The 21,824-nt window shown below is 45.9% G+C and overlaps 1 long non-coding RNA gene and 1 pseudogene across 1 annotated transcript; one reads left to right on the top strand and one right to left on the bottom strand.

Annotated features, from left to right (window-relative positions):
• Window positions 1-713: 713 nt before the first annotated feature.
• Window positions 714-2,280, bottom strand: LOC129837135 (IgGFc-binding protein-like; annotated as a pseudogene).
• Window positions 2,281-12,300: 10,020 nt separating this feature from the next.
• LOC129837663 (uncharacterized) lies at window positions 12,301-21,511 on the top strand. Its single transcript, XR_008756734.1, has 3 exons — window positions 12,301-19,644; window positions 19,853-20,221; window positions 20,401-21,511. It is a non-coding gene; the product is annotated as an uncharacterized LOC129837663 (long non-coding RNA).
• Window positions 21,512-21,824: the final 313 nt, after the last annotated feature.

The following is a 21,824-nucleotide window of genomic DNA, read 5'->3' as shown; positions in this document are numbered from 1 at the left end:
GTTCAGACTCACGGCAGAAGGAGCTGCTCCTCCAGGGCTGTATCTGAGCCCCAGCGTGCTGATAAGCGATGGCGTAAGCTTGGATGCTCTTACACAGGGTCCTTCTGTCCTCGTACATGGCACACACGTCAAACAGTGGGCCATGTATGCTGCCAGGTTCACCTTATTGTGGCAGGCCTCGAAGGGCATGTTGTCTGCTGCCATGATGCCACAGGAGTCTAGCCTGCCATACTGGGATGCCTTGGCATGATCACATACTGGGCACTGCCCACCAGTCTCCACACACTGCCCCAGGGAGGTCCAGCACCCACACCTGCCCAAACTCATCCACGCTGCCCGTTTGGTAGGCGGAAGTTGTCATCTGGCTTGGTGTTGTAGTTGCCACAGAGGCCACACATCCTGCTCTGTAAGTGGAGGGAACAATGACGTCGACGTAGTACACGGTGTCATAGAGCACCCGCAGGCCGAAGTCTGTCTGGAGGATAATGTTTCAACCCTCCTGGGTCACCATGACCCGGCCAGCACAGAGAGAGAGGTTCACCAGTTCCTCATCCACCTGTGTTGGATAGGACAAGGTCAAACAGGATCGCAGAAAGGACTACAAGTTCTAAAAGCTGTTCACTTACAATCACTCTCCAGCTCATCCCCTGCACAACGCTGATGACATGGCTGTAGACAGACAGTGATGACGTTAGTGACCGCCACCTTCCCATTTCATTCCCTTGAGTCACGGTGAAGCCGGTCAGTCTGACTTTAGTCTTCACACACCTTAGCCAGCATATAGACACAGGTGCCCTGGAAGTCAAACATGTGGCCGTCGAATGACATGTAGTGAAGGTCACCTGTAGCCAAACATGTGGCCTCTTCAATTGGGTGGCACCCCAACTACCACCTTGCAGGCCTCCCCGACACCACACTTGGCCTTCTGGCAGGAGATTGCCCAGTTCTCCCCGCAGGTACACTGTTCTAGACACTGACCCTGGGGGTAGAAGGTCTCCCTCTTCCTGTAGTAGCGCCCCCCATAAGAGCAGCTGCACTGGGCCACGGGTACACATGCGTCACCACTCAGCAGGTAGCCTTCGTCACACTGGAAGCCCTCAAAACAGGACTGGCGACATGTGGAGAGGCTTGCACAGGTGGCAGGGCAGCCTGGGGCACAGAGGATATAGTGGTTGTTGGCTGGACAGGACAGAGCTGTGGGACAATGAAGGTTGAGTTGTTGATTGGAAATTATGCAAACATTTCTAGAAGCCACAACCTGGATTATAAAAGCTGATCCACCCCCCAAACCAGGATTGTGGGTTTGATTCCTGGGACCAGCCATACGGAAAATGTATGCATGCATGACTAAGTAACCTTTATTGAACCAGGAAGAGACCCTCGAGGTTAGAAACTTCTTTAGCGAGGGGGACATGGATTTCGATAAAAATGTATGCTAAATGGCATATGATGTAAGGTAACGCCGACTCACGACAGAAGCCGTCACACCTCCAGGAATGGACTGTCACCCCCTTGCTCTGACAGGCAGAGACGTAGGCCTCTACCACAAATCACACACGGACCCCTGGTAACCATGATTATAACAGGCATCGGCAACAGTCCTCCAGGTACGGAGCAGGGTCCACGGCGCCATGGCACTCTTTGAAGGGGCCGGCCTTGTCTGCTATGATGCCACAGCAGGAGCTGTACGTGTTCTTCTCTGCATCCGAGCAGGACTGGCATTGTGTCCCCTGCAACCAGGCACAAGGGCCACCCGCCGCTCGCACCCAGCCAGGTGGCGTTGGGCGTGGGATGACCGTCACGCATAGTGAGGTTGACCTGGGGCATGGCGTTGTAGTTGCCACACAGGCCGAAGACTGCCCCCTGGTAGGTGCTGGGGAGTTTGACGTGCACCGTGCTGTGCCAGTTAAAGGTCAGCGTGATGCCCGCAGCAGTCTCCACCACCGCCCTTCGGCCACTGCGGAACACCATCAGCTGACTCGTCAGCTCCAGGGGCAGGGACGCAAGCTGTCCCTGCCCAGCTGGTAGGCAGGAGCATTCCCCATCCACCAGACTGCACTTCTCATTGGCTGAACAGGAGGCGTCGAAGTACTTCACCATGCCCAGAGAGGTGTTACACTCACACAGGCACCCACAGACATGGTCTGCCCAGAAGCGCTGACCAGCCTTGTAGTAGCGACCCTGGTAGGAAATGCCGCATGGTTTGGCAGGCACAGACCCCCAACGCTGAGGACGTAACCCTCGTTTCACACACAGGATTCCGTGCAGACACTCGCACATAGCGGGCCCTCATTTGATAAGGGGCAGGTAAGCGGGCAAGGGTTGGCACACGCTTTGTAGTGACTGTGGGGCTGGCAGCTTATGGCTGAGGGAAAAGTCAGAAATTTCATTCTCATCTCACTTTTCAAGTTTACACCAGGTATTTCAGCACAGTGATGCTGAAGTGCATAATTCAGTACGCTGGTCTCCTAATGTGCATAGAGATTATGCTGAGCCTTTTCATCCCTACTCAGTTACTTACGGCAGCCAAACTTGGTCCTCGACCACAACACCCTCCTGCCGACACAGATCGGCATAAGTGGCCAAGGCCTGGCACAGCATCCTCCTGTCCCACTTGTTAACACATGTCGTACACACAGCACTCTTGGCCATGAGGGCCCCGCAGAAGGCCGCTGACTCATACTGCTTCGTCTGGGTCATGTGACACGGCAAACAGTCCTTCCCCTGGCAGCTGTCAAAGCAGGGGGTGTACTTATCCTCAGGCAGGCCCCTCACCCTCCAGACATTGGCCCACTGCACCACCGTCGTCACTGCCTTTCCGGCCTGGTCCAGCAGGTCATCTCTGAGGTTGTCGTTGAAGTTGCAGCACACATTTCCGTTGTAACTGCTGGGAAGTTGGATGACCAGTTTCGAGTTCCAGTCATGGGAGACCTGCAGGCCAAAGTCTGTCTGCAGAACAGCCATGTTTCCAAGCTGGGAGACAGTCACCTGACCTTGGCCCAGGTTGAGAGGCAGGTTCACTACCTCTCCGTCCACCTGAGGACAGCGGTTGCATTAAAGTGAGTCATGAGGTCTCCCCCAATATAAGCTATATGAATGAATCTTGGCGTGCATTATGAAAAACACATTGCAGTACAGCAAGTATGTGTTCACCATGACGCGGCCCACTTGACTCTTGAGTACGATGATGTTAAAACCGTACACCGCCAATACTACCTCCCTCGCATACAACACTGCCTTGTTGCCACAGTCGTTCTGCTCGGCGACAGAGATAGGCACCAGTCCTGCTAGATCCCCACAAGTCGTGGAGATGGCGTACTTGCATGTTCCCTGAAAGTCGTAGTTGTAGCCGTCGAAGGTTTGGTAGTGGAGATCACCCCAGGCCCAACAGGTCCCTATGTACCGGGGAAGGCACACTGCCTGCCCCTTCGCCGTCTCCTTCATACGGCAGTTAGCAGCTTTACACGAATCTACACAGGATAAGGGTGCAGTAACAATCCACTAAATGTAGCAATTGAATATGGAGTTTACTGCAGTGTTCTCTCTAGTATAAAGTATAAAGTAATCCTTCTGACCCCCCCCCCCCCCCCCGTTAAAAGATTTAGATGCACTATTGTAAAGTGGCTGTTCCACTGGATGTCATAAGGTGAATGCACCAATTTGTAAGTCGCTCTGGATAAGAGCGTCTGCTAAATGACTTAAATGTAAATGTAAATGTAGTATTCAGAATGTATTCCCCTGCTCAGATGTGTTTGGGCCTTACCAGTGTCGTAGCATGCCTTGACATCTTTCCTGACCAGACACTTGGTGTCCTTAGGGCAGGAGTGGTCAACACACACCAGGCCCGTGACTGGGTCACAGGAACACTTCCTGCCACAGTCTCCCTCGAACGACACCTCACCAGGCTGGGCAGAAATTAATTACGTCAGGACACACACAATGCATCATGCCACTTTCAAATTGAGAACAGTTCCATACCAGGTCTAACTCCTTCAGATAAATCCTAGAACACAAACCTCTACCTTATAGGACCGTCCATCTTCATAGCAGCCGCACTGGTGCTGCTCGATGAATGTTTGTCGGTTGAAGAAGAAGCCTGCGTCACACTCACAGCCTTCAGAGCAACTGGTGGAACACTGGACTATTTCTGCGAGGCCTGAGCAGGCATTCACATACACCTCGCAGTGACTATTGGCTGAGGTAGAAAGAACAGTAGAGAAAGTAAGCCACACACATGATTGCAACACTAAGCAAGAGTAGACTAGAGGCTTGTGTTGGAAATTTGGATTCAGCAGCATTCTTCAGAAGCACATCATATATAGAGTAACCTAAGTAGCAGTCTCAGGGAACAGTAGTAACTCTTATAGGGCACTTACGACAGAATGACGCCGTCCTCCAGTTCTTGACGTCAACCCCTGCCATGTGACAGTTGAAGGCGTAGGCCGTCACACAGGACCTTTCCATCACTCTCCAAGGCACACACGTCAAAGATGAAGTCGTTGAAGTAGGGCTTGGGGTCTAGCTTGCTATGGCAGGTGGCAAAGGGGCCGTGATGACCCCGCAGTAGTGGGGCTTCTCAAACACAGCCCTCTGTGCCGGGTCACGCTTGGGACAGGTGTTCTGGGTGCAAGCATCACACAACTTGCCCGGGATCACCAACTTCCCGAAGGTGGTGACGTCTTTCAACAGCTTGCCGTTGGGCAGGAATAAGTCATCACCAGGGTTACCATTGAAATTGCCACATTGGCTGCTGGTCTTGCCCCGATAGTTTCCAGGCACAGTGACCGTAACGTGGTAGACGAGGTCGTAGGTGACGTGCAGGCCGAAGGCCATTGTGATGATATAGTGGAAGCCCTCCTGGAAGACCTGCACCGCCACTCAGACTCAGGGGCAGGTGGTTGAACATTCTATTCACCTGGTTGGAGAATAAACAGTCTTGTGGTCAAACCTTTCCAAAACTGTGCTAAAGAATAAATGCTCCATCCCGATTTGCTCCAATGATTACAAACACAGAAAACGGCTTGTGAAGGCAGATGTTTCATTAATTCAATGTAAGAAACCGACAAGCCCCCTCCTACGTACCAGAACTCCAATAACATTCTTATTGAGGACCAGGGTGTAGTTGTACACATCCAGAGCCACCTGCATGGTGACAGACAACTGTTTGTTCCACTTCTCGTTCTCCACCTGTACAGAGAAGCCCACCAGGTGGATCCTCTCCAGACCACTGCCCTTGGCCAGGGTGTAGGTACACATGCCCTGGAAGTCATACGCCAGCCTGTCGAAAGACGTGTAGTGGGTGCCACCGGACACACCCCTTTCCCCACAGGATGGCAATTGACGACTCCGTTCGCCACCTCACACATCCCGTTGGGGCCGCAGGAGAAGTTCTTGCATTCCACTTACAGATGATCAGATATTCTGAATCACTGAAAATACAAGTGCAAGGGAATTTCTGTACAGCCATCCATCCATACAGCAAGGTAATATCTCAATACAAATGCTCCTATTAAAAGTTCTGTTATTTATACTTCTCCATCCTGGGTGCACTTGCACCACTCCTCACACTTCCCGTTGGGGTAGAACATCTGGTCGGTGTTGTAGTAGTGGCCACTATGAACACAGCCACACTGGGCGAAGGGGACACAGTGATCACCGCTAAGGATGTGTACTTCGTTACAGGAGAAGCCCTTGTTACACTGGGCGAGGCAACCTGAGGGAGGGGACAGGCTCTGGCAAGTGGCAGGACAGCCAGATACACACCTAATAGTGGCTGTGGGCTGGACACTTCACCGCTAAAGACACAGGAAGGAGTTCAGTAACGAAAATAGAGCTACTTATGGTCATGAGTCTACATACTAATGTACAATTTATTGCCAAGAACAGGATTACGGTGAAATGTAGGCAATTCAATGGTTGTAAAAATGTCTCAGCACTTTCCACAGAACCCTTACTCCACCAGTGTGTCAATCACTTCCAACACTCACAGCAGAAATCAGACATTTTACAATGCAACAGTGTGGACTACTCACCACAAAACTAAGCAGTCCTCCAGCTGTACACCTTAACCCCGGTTACCTGACAGGCTGATGTGTAGGCTGTGATGGCCTGACAGAGCACATCCCTCCTGCCCTTATACAAACACACGTCATACACGCAGTCCTCAAAGTATCCCACCGGGTTCACTACGGCAAAGCAGTCCCGGAAAGGCCCCTTGGGGTCCCTCAGGAGCCCACAGAACCGCCTCTTCTGGTTGACTTCAGTTGGGACAGCCCCCATTACAGCCGTGGACACAGCCAGGGATCTGCTTCACGCGCCAACTGGCCCCGAAGTCCTCTGGCCTGGCAGGGGTTGTCTCGTTTCTGGGTACAAGGTCATCTTGAGGCCGGGTGTTGTAGTTGCCACAGGTAGCGCCCTGTAGGTGGAGGGTAGGGTGAAAAACACTGCGCTGTTCCAGTCAAAGGAGACCTTAAGGCCAAAGCTGGTGGTGACCACAGCATACCAGCCACTCCTATAGACAGACACCTGACCGTTGTTCAGGTACATAGGCAGGTTGACCAACTCATTGTCCACCTGGAAGAACACAATATAAATCATGGACTAATGATTCAAATGCAGTTAGAAGAGACTTCATGACCTCATGCATTGTACAATGTGGACATTAGACAATGAGCTACATCAACATGCTATCAGTCTTTCAAGGTGAAAACAGTCATCCTACAGTTGCACATAAGTTAAATCGATGAACAATGCAGTCACCACCTCTGTCCATTGTGATATGCAATCTCATCATATAAATCAGAGAGATCTCCTCGCTGTGATCTGGCCCTTGTTCTCCATACTGATGACAATGCTCTGGCTGAAGACCCTGACCTCCACCAGCTTGGTATAGGAAACCACCCTTCTGCCCCGGAAGTCATTTTGCACCCACACCTCGAAGGGCACCAGGCCCGGTCTGTGAAGCACAGGCCTGCCAGCTGGTAAACACAGGTGCCCTGGAAGTTAAATCTCTGCCCATCAAAGGTCAGGTAGTGGAGATCCCATGTGGCATGGCAGGTGCTGTGGGACACAGGGTGGCAGTCCCTGATGCCATCTACCACCTGGCATGCCTGCCCCACCCGGCAACATACATCCTTGGCAGTCAACCTTGCCACTCAGGGAAACAGGTGCAGTGTCGTCGGAAGACCTGATCAGCCCAGAAGGAGTCACCGACTGGCACGCACCGGCCCTGGTAGCTGCAGCTGGGAACACACTGGCCCCCACTTAGGACGACGCCAGGGTTGCATGTGCAGGTTTCCACACAGGGGATTTCACATTTGGAGGGGGCACTGGGGTCAGAGCAGGTGGCAGGACAGGCAGAGCCACACAGCGGCTGTTGGTTGGACATCTGGCAGCTATAGAAGGAGGGGTTAGAGTAAAGACTCAATAGGTTGTAATTTTATTTACTGGATAGAAGCATGGCATACAAACATAGGTTACTCACAGCATTGTGCCACTTTCTGCCGGTCGTGTATCTGGATGCCCTCTCTCTGGCAGGCTTCAGTGTAGGCCTCCAGGGCACAGCAGAGGAATTGTCTGAGGCCTCCTCCCATACACACATCATATTTACAGTTGTCAAAGTAGGCCTGGGGGTTGATGACAGTGTCATTGCTTGAACGGTCCATCCAGCACACGGGTGACCAGCCCACAGAACAACTCTCCAACAGGTTGTGTTCACAGCGCACACTCCCACCCACATATTGGTCTACGGCGACGCCGTAATTCTTCCAAGTTCTGTCAAATTAGTTTGAGCATTGCTATAAAACCCATTTGCAGGTTTTGCCATAGGTTTAAGTCAAAACACAGCCACCTTCTCCAGTGTAGATTTTGCCTTGTGTTTAGGTAATGGTCCTGCTAAAAGTTCATTCATCTCCTAGTGTCTAGTGGAATGCAGAAAACCAGATTTCTCTCGGATGTTCCTAGTGCTTAGCTCCATTCCTTAACAATTACAAGCATACCCATAACAGGATGCAGCCACCACTGCTTGAAAATATAGAGTGGTACTCAGTAATAGTATGTCAGGACAAAAAGTGAATTGCTTCACAGTATTACTTTAGTGCCTTCTTCTGTACAAAATTCCTTCTTTTCACTGTCATTTAGTATAGTATTGTGGAATAAATATAACGTTCTCTACCATCACAGCCATTAAACTCTAACTGCTTAAAAATATACACTGCTCAAAAAAATAAAGGGAACACTTAAACAACACAATGTAACTCCAAGTCAATCACACTTCTGTGAAATCAAACTGTCCACTTAGGAAGCAACACTGATTGACAATAAATGTCACATGCTGTTGTGCAAATGGAATAGACAAAAGGTGGAAATTATAGGCAATTAGTAAGACACCCCCAAAAAAAGAATGGTTCTGCAGGTGGTGACCACAGACCACTTCTCAGTTCCTATGCTTCCTGGCTGATGTTTTGGTCACTTTTGAATGCTGGCGGTGCTTTCACTCTAGTGGTAGCATGAGACGGAGTCTACAACCCACACAAGTGGCTCAGGTAGTGCAGTTCATCCAGGATGGCACATCAATGCGAGCTGTGGCAAGAAGGTTTGCTGTGTCTGTCAGCGTAGTGTCCAGAGCATGGAGGCGCTACCGGGAGACAGGCCAGTACATCAGGAGACGTGGAGGAGGCCGTAGGAGGGCAACAACCCAGCAGCAGGACCGCTACCTCCGCCTTTGTGCAAGGAGGTGCACTGCCAGAGCCCTGCAAAATGACCTCCAGCAGGCCACAAATGTGCATGTGTCTGCTCAAACGGTCAGAAACAGACTCCATGAGGGTGGTATGAGGGCCCGACGTCCACAGGTGGGGGTTGTGCTTACAGCCCAACACCGTGCAGGACGTTTGGCATTTGCCAGAGAACACCAAGATTGGCAAATTCGCCACTGGCGCCCTGTGCTCTTCACAGATGAAAGCAGGTTCACACTGAGCACATGAGCACATGTGACAGTCTGGAGACGCCGTGGAGAACATTCTGCTGCCTGCAACATCCTCCAGCATGACCGGTTTGGCGGTGGGTCAGTCATGGTGTGGGGTGGCATTTCTTTGTGAGGCCGCACAGCCCTCCATGTGCTCGCCAGAGGTAGCCTGACTGCCATTAGGTACCGAGATGAGATCCTCAGACCCCTTGTGAGACCATATGCTGACACATGCACATTTGTGGCCTGCTGGAGGTCATTTTGCAGGGCTCTGGCAGTGCACCTCCTTGCACAAAGGCGGAGGTAGCGGTCCTGCTGCTGGGTTGTTGCCCTCCTACGGCCTCCTCCACGTCTCCTGATGTACTGGCCTGTCTCCCGGTAGCGCCTCCATGCTCTGGACACTACGCTGACAGACACAGCAAACCTTCTTGCCACAGCTCGCATTGATGTGCCATCCTGGATGAACTGCACTACCTGAGCCACTTGTGTGGGTTGTAGACTCCGTCTCATGCTACCACTAGAGTGAAAGCACCGCCAGCATTCAAAAGTGACCAAAACATCAGCCAGGAAGCATAGGAACTGAGAAGTGGTCTGTGGTCACCACCTGCAGAACCATTCCTTTTTTGGGGGTGTCTTACTAATTGCCTATAATTTCCACCTTTTGTCTATTCCATTTGCACAACAGCATGTGACATTTATTGTCAATCAGTGTTGCTTCCTAAGTGGACAGTTTGATTTCACAGAAGTGTGATTGACTTGGAGTTACATTGTGTTGTTTAAGTGTTCCCTTTATTTTTTTGAGCAGTGTATATATATTTTTTAAATCACCATTGGCCTCATGGTGAAATACCCGTGCGGTTTCCTTCCTCTGGCAACTGAGTTAGGCAGGACGCCAGCATCTTTGTAGTGACTGGGTGTATTGATACGCCATCCAAAGTGTAATGAATACCATGCTCAAAGGGATATTTTTTTTACCCATAGGTGCTCTTTGCAAGGATTGGAAACATCCCTAGTCTTTTTTTGGTTGAATCTGTGCTTGAAATGCACTGCTCGATTGAGAGACCCATGCATGTGGGTAGTCATTAAACCATGTTAAACACTATTGCACAGTGACTCCAAGCAACTTGAGCAAACGTATCCTCAACTTATTTAGGGGTTGAGTACTTGACGCAAGACATTTCAGCTTTTTAAATCATTTGCAAAAACGATTCCACTTTGACATTATGTGGTGTGTATATATAAGTGGCAATCTACATTTAAATCAGTTTCAAATTCAGGCTGCAACACAAAATGTTGGAAAAAGTAAAGGGCTGTAAATACTTTGAAGGCACACAGCCACTGATTGTAGGTTACACTACATTTAGAAATGTAAAATATATTTAGTATTTGAAACATTCATTTCCCAGCTGCTTGTAATATAATCCTAGATCTTTCAACATACCTTCTATTCCAATGCATCCACCATGGTATTGGGCAGCTGCTATTTAATAACAACGTTTCTGGTTCAGAAGTAATGCCATGTGCATTGGCTAATATGCAGCCGTCATTTTTAAACCACCATTCTAGCATGCATGACACACCTATCTACATTCTTTTGAGTTGCTGCAAAGTATTTGATTGAATGTGTTTATAAGCCTGCAGATAGTTAATTGAAAAGAGACAATCATGCCAACATGATTCAAAAATGAAATCCATAGAGTAAACTTACAATAGCTGGCTAGCTTTCAATACATTGGCTAAAATGGTCAGTGTTAGGTCTTAATATGACAATTTGTATGGCATGCTGCATATTCCAAGTGCACTCAAAAAACAGATATCTTATTTCAGTCTGGGAGCAAGCTATATCTGTTCACCAGACAGCAGCTTGCGATTTCACAAGAGGCTGTGTTTACAAAGAAGCAGGCCATTGGCTGCCTTCATCACAATGCACAAGAGTTCTGATTGGTTCCATGTTTAATAGATCGGCACATTTCCCAGAGCTGCCGAGTGTTGAAACAATTAGTCAGAATGTTTTACTGTTGTATACACAAAAACAAATCTGCTCCACCCTCGACGGGGCTCAAGCAACTTCACGTTACGGCGTTGGACCACCATTCGAGGCACTGTAACTAGTTTGCAATGAGTGAGTTTTGCAGAAAGAAATACACCTAAGATAACAATTTTCACTGCGGCATTTGTATGTTATGAATTATAAGTAAATTCTCATGTGGGGTGCCCTTTGCCATTTTTAGCACCTGCCCCTGAAAGGTCTGTACACACGGCCCTGTCCAGATGCCAATTGTGTCATTTCCCCCGGTCATTGTTGTAAATTACATTTTTTTTAAATAAGAAATTGTCTGCTATGACAAATCGTCTCGCTCGTAACATAGAAACCTCACTGGCAACATTGTGTGCGCACACTGCAAAATCAATGTACACACACGTTATTCAATAATTTACCCCACACCACTTGCGCTTGTGAAGGCTGGTCTGCGGAGCCAAGCGTTAAAATAGAACTTTGTCTATTTAAAGAACCAACCTGGATTCCATGGGAAACGTAACCTTGTAAAGCTGAGCTACTCCAATTAGTATGTTAAGTTGTGTAACAAGTTGGGGATGTCCATTATCCATTTCATACAATAAGTTACGAGTTGCAATTTGTTGTGAATAGGTGACTAACATTAGCTACTATGCTGCACAACATGGGCCAAGCAATTAGGATTTCAGCACGTCGCCATTTGAGTGAGAGACAGTAGCGAGAGAACTATGACAGTCGGGAACCTACTGTAGTACACATTTCTCAAGACCACTGTTGGGTTGTGGGTGTAACCTTAGAAACTACTGGATAATCTTTAAGGGGCATACAACTCAGTATTGGCCACCAAGACAAGACCTACAACCTTTGTCTTGCATAATCAAACAAATGGGGTGATATTTCACTGGAGTCACAATGACATTGAGTGGCACACCTTGTAGCAGTCAAAGGCAGCGTGAGGGAACCGAGTACAGAGAAACACCCCGAAGGATCCCGTCAATCTATTTCGAGAGTGTTCCCAATGACCATGCACACACACATACAGTATGGAAAAATGCAACAGGCTTGCTAAACCGTAAGAGGGATGCAGCAGGCTAGCGTACTTACCAATATCTAAGAGGAAGTATACATGGACCAGCAACATAAACTTCATTGCTGGGGACAAAAACAGTTGTTTAATTGGATGAAATGAACAAAAAATAAATAAACTTGATTTAGGTTGTCATATTGTTTGTACTAGAAATACTTATGTGGACAAACAGACACTGCTAACAGTTTGGACTAATTGCCCTAGAGTAGCACTGGAACTGTGTTTAGGATGAACATGTATTTGGTGGGCCTTTCTGGGCTCCCAGATTCACACACCCGAGCATCATTACTCTAATTGAAGATTAGGGGCTTATTGACGTCGACTCAATTGCAGTCAGTGACTGATCTACAAATCACCTTGCAGTATAAATAACTATTCATGATCATTTAGAGATCAGTCAGTCAGTCACCCACAATGCATCACAGCGTTGATGGGCCGCGTTCAAGAATATCAAAACCGCAAGGTATCATGGGTAAATTGTTTACCGATTGACTGATCTACAAATATGAATGAGTCTTTATTTATGATGTAAGGTGATTTGTAGATCAGTTAGCCTGCAGTCGTTTTGATGCTCTCGAACAATAGGAAGAGCTCAATTGCAACGCCACGGGTCCTCTCTCCTCGGCTCCTTCTCAAAACCCATTGGATAAGAAAGCCAAAGGTTCTTCCCCCTGACTTTCTCCTCCAATGGTTTTTGAGAAGGAAACGAGGAGAGAGCAATTGAGATCTTCCCAGGGGCAAGTTGTTGACGCTTGACAGCTGGCCCTAATTAGCATGTTAGCGACTACGATTGACAGTTAAGTTTGAACGTGGAAGTTGAGGAAAAAGTTGGTGAAGCAACCGCTGTACTGGATTGCAAAGAATATTGGTGTCAGTTCTGATGGTATGGAGTGGGAGGATGAGGGTCAAGGACTGGAATGGCCTGTAGTGGAAAGACAAAGGAAGAAGAGAGATCATGATACTGAAAGCAGTGGAGAGTCTAGTAAAGAAAGCCAAGGTAAGAAGCAAGAGTAATAATGTGTTGGAGTGGAAAGTCCCGATGGTTTTTGAGAACACATGGCCTCATTTACACCTTATCCGACTTTCTAATTAATGTTGTAGAGAAAGAGGTAGTGTTGATGACACAAGTTTACTGGAGAACTGAGACGAAGTAGAGACTCTGGACAGGGTGGATATTCGTATAATAAAAAGCAGTTTTATTCAGAGGTAAAGATATCTGATACAAACATGCATGGACTCGTTCATTCAGCTCGTAAGGAACCTTCAGACAGAGCCCAGATAACAGAAATACATAGTCATTTTATACAGCACAGAAAGTAGGTTGAGTCTGGTAGATCTGGTTTTCTGGTTGGTCCTGATCAGGTTGTTGTCTTCTCAGATTGGTCCGGATGAGCTGTGCATCATCCTTCTGAGTCTTGCATCAAAAGTTCTTTGTTACCAAATGTTCAGCTAAAACAGGAGATTAGGTGTGTGCGCAGATGTTCCTATTTAATCGGTGTTTATGAAAGGTTTATGTCAGCCCTCTGTCCTTGGTTATGTGTGTGTCTCATTATCTCGTGAAATGCAGACCCAAGCACTCTTGCTCAAGGCCTTTCCTGCCTTATCAGTGTTTATGAATGTTCTGTGTCAGCCATCTGTCTCTGGGTGTGTGTGGGTCTCAGTTTCTGCTTGTGAGAAACCCTGTTTTAGAAAGAAGTTAGTTATAACAATGTAATAGCAATATGCTTGTGTTATTTAAAATGGTATTTATTACAGTAGGTGAGGTCAAATTAGCTCGGTTCATTGGAAGTGGTAGATTGTTAATATTTTGTCGTAACCAAGCTCAGCAAGAGAAGATTCTGAAGATTAAAAGACACGTTCCTGGTACTTATGCAAGATTGAGGGGAGTCGTCAATGGGGTCCCAATATGTATGTCCATAGACGATATTAAAGAAAATGTGAAGGGAGGAAGAGTGAATGAGGCCAAAAGTTTTATTAGTAGGAAAGCTGGTCAAAGAAGTGAAAGCCTATCAGTACTGCTTACGTTTGAGAAAGTCATGCCTGGGAAAGTACAGATAAGATTCATTAGTTTCAATGTCAGAGAATTTGTCCCATCTCCATTTCCGTCTTATCAAACTTTGTCACATGCACCGAATACAACAAGTGTAGACCTTAGAGTGAAACGCTTATTTACAAGCCCTTAACCAACAGTGCAGTTTAAAACCTTTCTGGATCACCCATCCCGGATCCGGGATCATTCTCATCAGAAACGCTGACTAGCATAGCCTAGCCTAGCGCCACAGGGATATCATAATATAATTTCATGAAATCACAAGTCCAATACAGCAAATGAAAGATAAACATCTTGTGAATCCAGCCAACATGTCCGATTTTTACAATGTTTTACAGCGAAAACACAACCTTTATGTTAGCACACCACCATATCCCAAAAAACACAGCCATTTTTCACTGCAAAGATAGCTTTCACAAAACCCACAAATAGAGAGAAAATTAATCACTAACCTTTGAACAACTTCATCAGATGACAGTCTTATGACATCATGTTATACAATACATTTATGTTTTGTTCGATAATGTGCATATTTATAGCCAGAAATCGTGGTTTTACATTGGCGCCATGTTCAGAAATGGCTCCAAAATAGCGAAAGTAATTACAGATAGCAACGTGAAATACAGAAATACTCATCATAAACTTTGATTAAAGATACACTGGTTCTTAATGCAACCGCTGTGTTAGATTTAAAAAATAACTTTAGTAAAAAGCACAGCATGCAATAATCTGAGACAGCGCTCAGCCATTCTCCGCCATGTTGGAGTCAACAGAGTCAACAGAAATACGAAATAACATCTTAAATTTTCCCTTACCTTTGAACTTTCCTCAGAATGCAGTGCCAGGAATCCTAGTTCCACAATAAATCGTTGTTTTGTTTTATAATGCCCATTACGTCTGTCGAATTAGCAACTTTGGCTAGCATGTGTAGCTCACGTGTCCATAAACATTTGCGCAATGAACGAAAACTTCAAAAAGTGATATTAAAAGTCGAATAAACTGGTCAAACTCATTTGAGAATCAATCTTCAGGATGTTTTTCTCAAATATATCCAATAACGTCCCAGACTGAGAATTTCTTCATGTCTATCTAACACATTGCAGACAAAGAAATGACATTCCCAATGTGCGCGGCCAAGTACTGGCAATCTGCCTGACCTGTCACTCCAAAGGCTCTCATTCGGTCCCACATCAGGCTAGACGCTTCATTCCACGTTCTACTGCCTGTTGACATCTAGTGGAAGGCGTATGAAGTGCATACAGATCCATAAATATAATGCAATTGAATAGGCGATGCCTTTCACAGCGACCCAATTCAGAATTTTCACTTCCTTGTTTGGAAGTTTGCCTGCCATATGAGTTCTGTTTTACTCACAGATATAATTCAAACAGTTTTAGAAACTTCAGTGTTTTCTATCCAATAGTAATAATAATATGCATATCATATGATCTAGGACAGAGTACGAGGCCGTTTAATTTGGGCACAAATTCATCCAAAAGTGAAAATGTTGCCCCCTATACCTAAGAAGCGTTTAGAAAATATTTACCAAGTAAACTATAGTTGAAAGAAAAAATAAATAATAAAAAGTAACACAATAATGAGGCTATATACAGGAGGTACCAGTACTGAGGTAGTGTGTGGCGGTACAGGTTAGTTGAGGTAATTTGTACATGTAGGTAGGGGTGAAGTGACTATGTATAGATAATAAACAGTGAGTAGTAGCAGTGTACAAAACAAATGGAGGGGGTCAATGTAATAGTCCGGTGGCCATTTAATTAATTGTTAATCAGTTTTATGGCTTGGGGGTAGAAGTTGTTAAGGAGCCTTTTGGTCCTGGACTTGGCACTCCGGTACCGCTTGCCGTGCGGTAGCAGAGAGAACAGTGTATAACGTGGGTGACTGGAGTCTTTCCTCTGACATCGCCAATTATATAGGTCCTGGATGGCAGGAAGCTTGGCCCCAGGGATGTACTGGGCCTTAAGCACTATCCTCTGTAGCGCCTTATGGTCAGATGCCGAGCAGTTGCCATACTTTTAAATGCAAAAGAATGGGACATGTCGCAGTTCAATGTAAAGGAAGGAACTGATATGCTAAGTGTGGAGGGGAACACGATTATGGTGAATGTGGGCGCAATGTGAAGGGTAAGTGTTGCAATTGTGGTGGGGACATAGTTTAGCATTTGGTGGATGCCAGGTGCAGAGAGGGGCTCGGCGATATAGAAGTTGTCATGATGTATCATATGTAAAGGCTATAAGACCGATTTGATGGAACTACAGTATGGAATGATGGAGCTTCCAATGCTGCTCCTGTACTAAGTGGACCTAATGTCGGGGCTGGTGTTTCTGCTGGTTCTGGCATGGTTTTGCGGCCTATTCAGAAATCTTGCGCTCATGAATGTGCGGCGTCAAAGGACACTTAGATAATTGTCATGATGTGGCCCTTTCTGGGTATAGATCGTGGCTTACTCCCCTCACTCTCTCCTACACCCAGGTTCTGTTATCTCAGGTTGTAAATTCCTGGTGGAGACTCTCTCCCCATGGCCATGCAGTATAGAGAGAGTGAGTTTCACAGTAGAACAAAGGAACTTCTCCTACATCACAGAATTTGAGAACTGAACAATATCCATGTTTTGGAGAATGTGTAAATGGTCGGTAGAGAAGCCAGCTACGACCCGGTCCGTTTTGTTTCATGTTTGTGACCTCATGAAAAACAATACAGCCACATTTCCATAACTCTGTTTACACAGGTGCCTCCGTTATGACATTTGTATCTAATTATTGTATAAAATGAATGAGTAAAGATGAAACTATTTGTGAAATGATGTAATGTGATGTTAAACCTTTAATGTGAGAGAATTGTATTCCCTTTAAAGTTTAACTAAGTCATTGGCCCGTCCCCGTCCCCGTGAGCACAGACATGATCTGGCGTCATAGAACCACCTTTTCAAATGTTACGAATAAAACCCCCTCCTGAGGAAATCCTCTTCAGACCACGCATACCTCGGTGTAAGCTGGAGCATTGGCTACACAGCTGTAAACGGTTCAACTCTGAGACTATCGGTCCCAACAGAATAAGAGCAAATCTTTATGAGAACATTTCTGAATGGTACTCTGAAGTATCCATTCTAACCACGAAAGACTTTGATCTTCAGGGAAACGGAAAGAGAGCGAGAGGGAGACTCGGATGAACTCTCCAGCAGATGGACTGGATTTCAACAGAAAAGATCATGACACATGGGCGTAAATATATATTGATTACAATTATTCCCGAATGAGTTAGCGTTCATGAGCAAAGGATTAGCATTTCAATTAATATAGTTATCAATGGTTTGTAGTGATCCCTTTTGTCTTTCCCGCACTTTCTCAGTCCACACCCACTTTCCTTTGTCCAGCAAGCCGTCATATCAGCTTAGCCCACTATCATTTGTTAGTAACATATCTACTGTTTGTTTGTTTGTTCATTTTTTGTTAGTTAGTAAATAAATGATTAAGCCAATTGGTGTATGGATAATTCATAGTAAAGGCTGGGTTCGTGCAGATAACCAACAATTTACAACGTTTGGAATGAGACTGACGTGAGGTAAGGAATAATTCATTAATAGAAGACTAATTTATCAGATATTAAAATATTTGAAAAGTTATATTCGGAAAATTATAACATGGTAATCTGAAGATTTTCTGTGGTGCCCTGACTTCCTAGTTAATTACATTTACATGATTAGTTTAATTCCGTAATAATAATTACAGAGAATTTATTTGATAAAATAACAGTCTTCACTTTTAATTATGCCAAAGACACGACATAATGAATAAAGTTATCAATACGACTCGGGTTGTCGAAAGCAGAAATGGCAAAAGAGATATTTGGGGTAGCGGATTTTGCTGTTAAATGTTGTTGACATGCTGAACAAACCTAAGGGTGGAGCATTTCAGTATGTTATAGATCAAGTTTAAATGGGTAGGGGTGTTGGAGGGTTTTTTGTGGTAGAAGTTAGTGTGGATTTATTTGGCTGTTATTTTCATGGTAGTACAGAATCGGGCAGATCATGATGGATCGTACATTCCTGCGCAGTAGGTGGCGGCATGCACTTAAGCGATTGTTTGTGGATCTCAATGATATCATAGAGTGAGCGAGTTCATCATAAGCACAGTTCAGGTGCTGGTTGTACTGTTGGGACATCTTTTGCTCTTAGCTTGCGCCACTGCAGGGCAATTAAGCTAATGGCTAGCAACGTCCCATTGTCCACACAAGTAAGTATGTCTACAACAAACAATATGACAACCTACATCAAGTTGTATTTCGGTCACCAGCAATAAAGCTTCTGTTGCTGCTCCAAGTGTACTAACTCCTTGGTATTGGTAAGTAGGCCTATTAGACTACTCAACCCCTTTTAGCCTGTGGTCAGCACACCTTGCAAGGTCATTGGAAAACTATTGAAATAGATTGATGGGATCCACACATAGGCAAGGTGAAGTAATGAAGGCAGAATGTCCGCCTTCAGCACTAACACCTTCCCACTAAAGGATAGTCGCCTCACTTAAGGGTGTTTCTGTGTTCCCTCTAGCTACAGATTGTAACACCAGATAATGTGATTTAACCCCCCAAAATAGGACCATTATACTGGTAGTTACAGGTGTGGCTATACAAAACGTCACCAGAGATGTTTCAACTGACCTGATATTGGTGATACTATCTTCTGTAAACGGGAGTCTCATAAAATGTCAGTGTCCGGGCGAGGTTATGGATAACTTCCGGGTCTCCCGCACCGTGAGCCTGGCGCTTGGAGAAAGGGCCCTTTGGCTAAACTTAACAAAGAAAAAGTGGGCCTCCTGGAAGCCCCTGTGACACCCAATGGAAACGCTCTCAGTATAGAAATGCTGGATTTTAGGTGTTCTACACATGAAATTGTCATTCCAAACTTTACCTGCAACTGTACAGTATATTCCATTTTGTTGCGACTCAAGCGATACCTCTCTGTTCTAGCAGCAGGCTACATGGAGAATGTACCACATCTAAAGACCTGCAAAGGCAATACTGAGAGCTTTTCCGTTTCTAAAAGGACATATTTGGGTGTTTTTGGAGCATTTGATCATGTTTTTACAGAGCTCCCTTACTGCACAACAAGGATGAGGAAGTTAATATCTAGTTGGGGAAGTTTCTTAAACACAAGTGAAGTCACACTAAAATAAATTGTCTACGCCCTTCTAGAACATGCCATTTAAATAAGAAATGTAGATTTGGTTTTAAAAAGCAAAGTTCTTCTTTAACTACCCTTTGCATAAATGGTGATGTAGAAGTTATATACTGTAGTAGTTTTGCAAATTTAAATCCACTGTCAACTCTATTCCTTCATGGTATCCCACTATGAGCTGTGAGCCGATACCTGTGGTACTAGCTGTGCCAGCCTGGTGGACTCCTTCACCTGCTCTGCTTTGAGGGCTGCCAGTGCAACGTGGGCTTCGTCTCTGATGGCGACAAGTGTCTCCATGGATACGTGCGGATGCATCTACGAAGGCCACTATGTGATGGTGAGGCTCTACCTTTTATTCAACACCGTTATTAATGCTAGGTCACCCTACATAATGTTTTATTGTATTCTACATTACTAGCACTGAAGTACCAGGATTCACTTAAATTGCCAATTCAACCAGTATACCTGAGAATCTACACTTAAGTTTCCCATACCACAGTAGATGGATGATCCCTTGGTTCAGCAAATATGTTCTATATTTTCAGGTTGGCCAAGTGGTGTTAACAGAAGTCTGTGACTCGAAGTGTGTTTGCCCCGCCTCTCAGGGCTGGTGAGGTGTGAGAAGCTGATCTGTGCCAGAGGAGAGTTCAGTGGGCTGAAGGACTGTCAGAGGATGCCAATGCAAGCAGGGGCACTGCATGGTCCACCCTGGTATCCACTTCACCTCCTTCAATGGCATGAGGCGGCCGTGGGCATAGGGGCGTTCGAGGTGGCCTCTGTGTGACCAGACCTTTGGCCAGTGGTTCAGGGTGGTGGTTTACGCACACGTCTATAGTAAGGGAGCCTATCCCAATGTGGCTACAGTCTAAGTGTTCTCCATGGATGTCACTATCAACAGCCAGCACAACACCTGGGTGAGTAAGGCTGAGGAACGAGTGATGAGGGAGTGGATGAGACATATTACACAGAGCACATTTACTGTAGCAGCTGTTAGGGCAAAGAAATGGACATATGACCATCCACAAAATATATTTTTGATAACACCATTCTGTAATGGACATGACTGTCTTTGTCCTTTTCCTGTATCGCCCAGATCAACGGCCAGACTGTGTCCATCCTCAGCACTCCAGACAATCAGCGTCGCCGACAGGACAGTGGTCATCGAGAGGGTGTCCCCTACTCCATCTCCCAGGAGCTCTTGGTTACTATTGACAACCACCTGGCGGGTGTTCGGCGCTGCGGCAACTACGACGGTATTGCCAAGGAAGACATAACAGGCAATCCTCCACAGATGTGACTGTGATCGTTGGGGACTTCTCTAGCTGGCGAGTGGTTGACGTGTAGAGTATGATGTAACTCTTCTTATAGAGCAGTAGTACAACGAGGGAATGTACATAGAACATCACTGCAGTATTCCTTCAGTGTCCAATCATAATATTTCCTTTAATCCTATGCCTAGTAGAAGTGTTTTCTCTTTCTCTACAATACTGTAAACTACTTGCAGAGAGACTCTACCTATCCTCATTCCCTCTTTAAATTATGTATCTTGAACTCCATTTTAAGTGCAAATGTTATTTAACCGCTGCAGTAAGAGCACAGATCAGGCACCCATGGGTATGCAGCGATGCTAGGACTATTCAACCACTTTTTCTCTTAAAGAACAAGTACCAAACAAGGAGCCTGACAAGTCCTTTTAAGGGAAGGAAAGTGTGGTTTTAAATTGCATTTGAACCATTTTAATTAAATGTCAGAATCCCCTGCGGTAATTACTGATTAAAAAACAGGTGAGACTTTTGGCATTTCATTAGGTTCCCCATTAGCTGTTGCAAAAGCAGCAACTTCTCTTCCTGGGATCCACACAAAACATGACCGATGACATAATACAGAACATCAATAGACAGAACCAGATCAACAACAAAAAAGGCACACGTAGCCTCATATACATACACACAAACTATCTAGGTCAAATAGGGGAGAGGCGTTGTGCTCTGAGGTGTTACGTTTTGAAACAAGGTCAAATCAAAATCAAATCAAACTTATTTATATAGCTTTTTGTACATCAGCTGATATCTCAAAGTGCTGTACAGAAACCCAGCCTAAAACTCCAAACAGCAAGCAATGCAGGTGTAGAAGCACGGTGGCTAGGAAAAACTCCCTAGAAAGGCCAAAACCTAGGCAGAAACCTAGAGAGGAACCAGGCTATGAGGGGTGGCCAGTCCTCTTCTGGCTGTGCCAGGTGGAGATTATAACAGAACATGGCCAAGATGTTCAAATGTTCATAAATGACCAGCATGGTCAAATAATAATAATCACAGTAGTTATCGAGGGTGCAGTAAGTCAGTCAGCACCTCAGGAGTAAATGTCAGTTGGCTTTTTTAGCAGGTCCGGTGAACATGTCAGGGTTCCATAGCCGCAGGCAGAACAGTTGAAACTGGAGCAGCAGCAAGGCCAAGTGGAGTGGGGACAGCAAGGAGTCATCATGCCAGGTAGTCCTGACGCATGGTCCTAGGGCTCAGG

Source organism: Salvelinus fontinalis, chromosome 38, assembly GCF_029448725.1.
Source record: "Salvelinus fontinalis isolate EN_2023a chromosome 38, ASM2944872v1, whole genome shotgun sequence".
Taxonomy (NCBI): Eukaryota; Metazoa; Chordata; class Actinopteri; order Salmoniformes; family Salmonidae; genus Salvelinus; species Salvelinus fontinalis.
The sequence above is the reverse complement of the archived record's forward strand: the minus strand, read 5'-3'. Positions and strand labels throughout refer to the sequence as shown.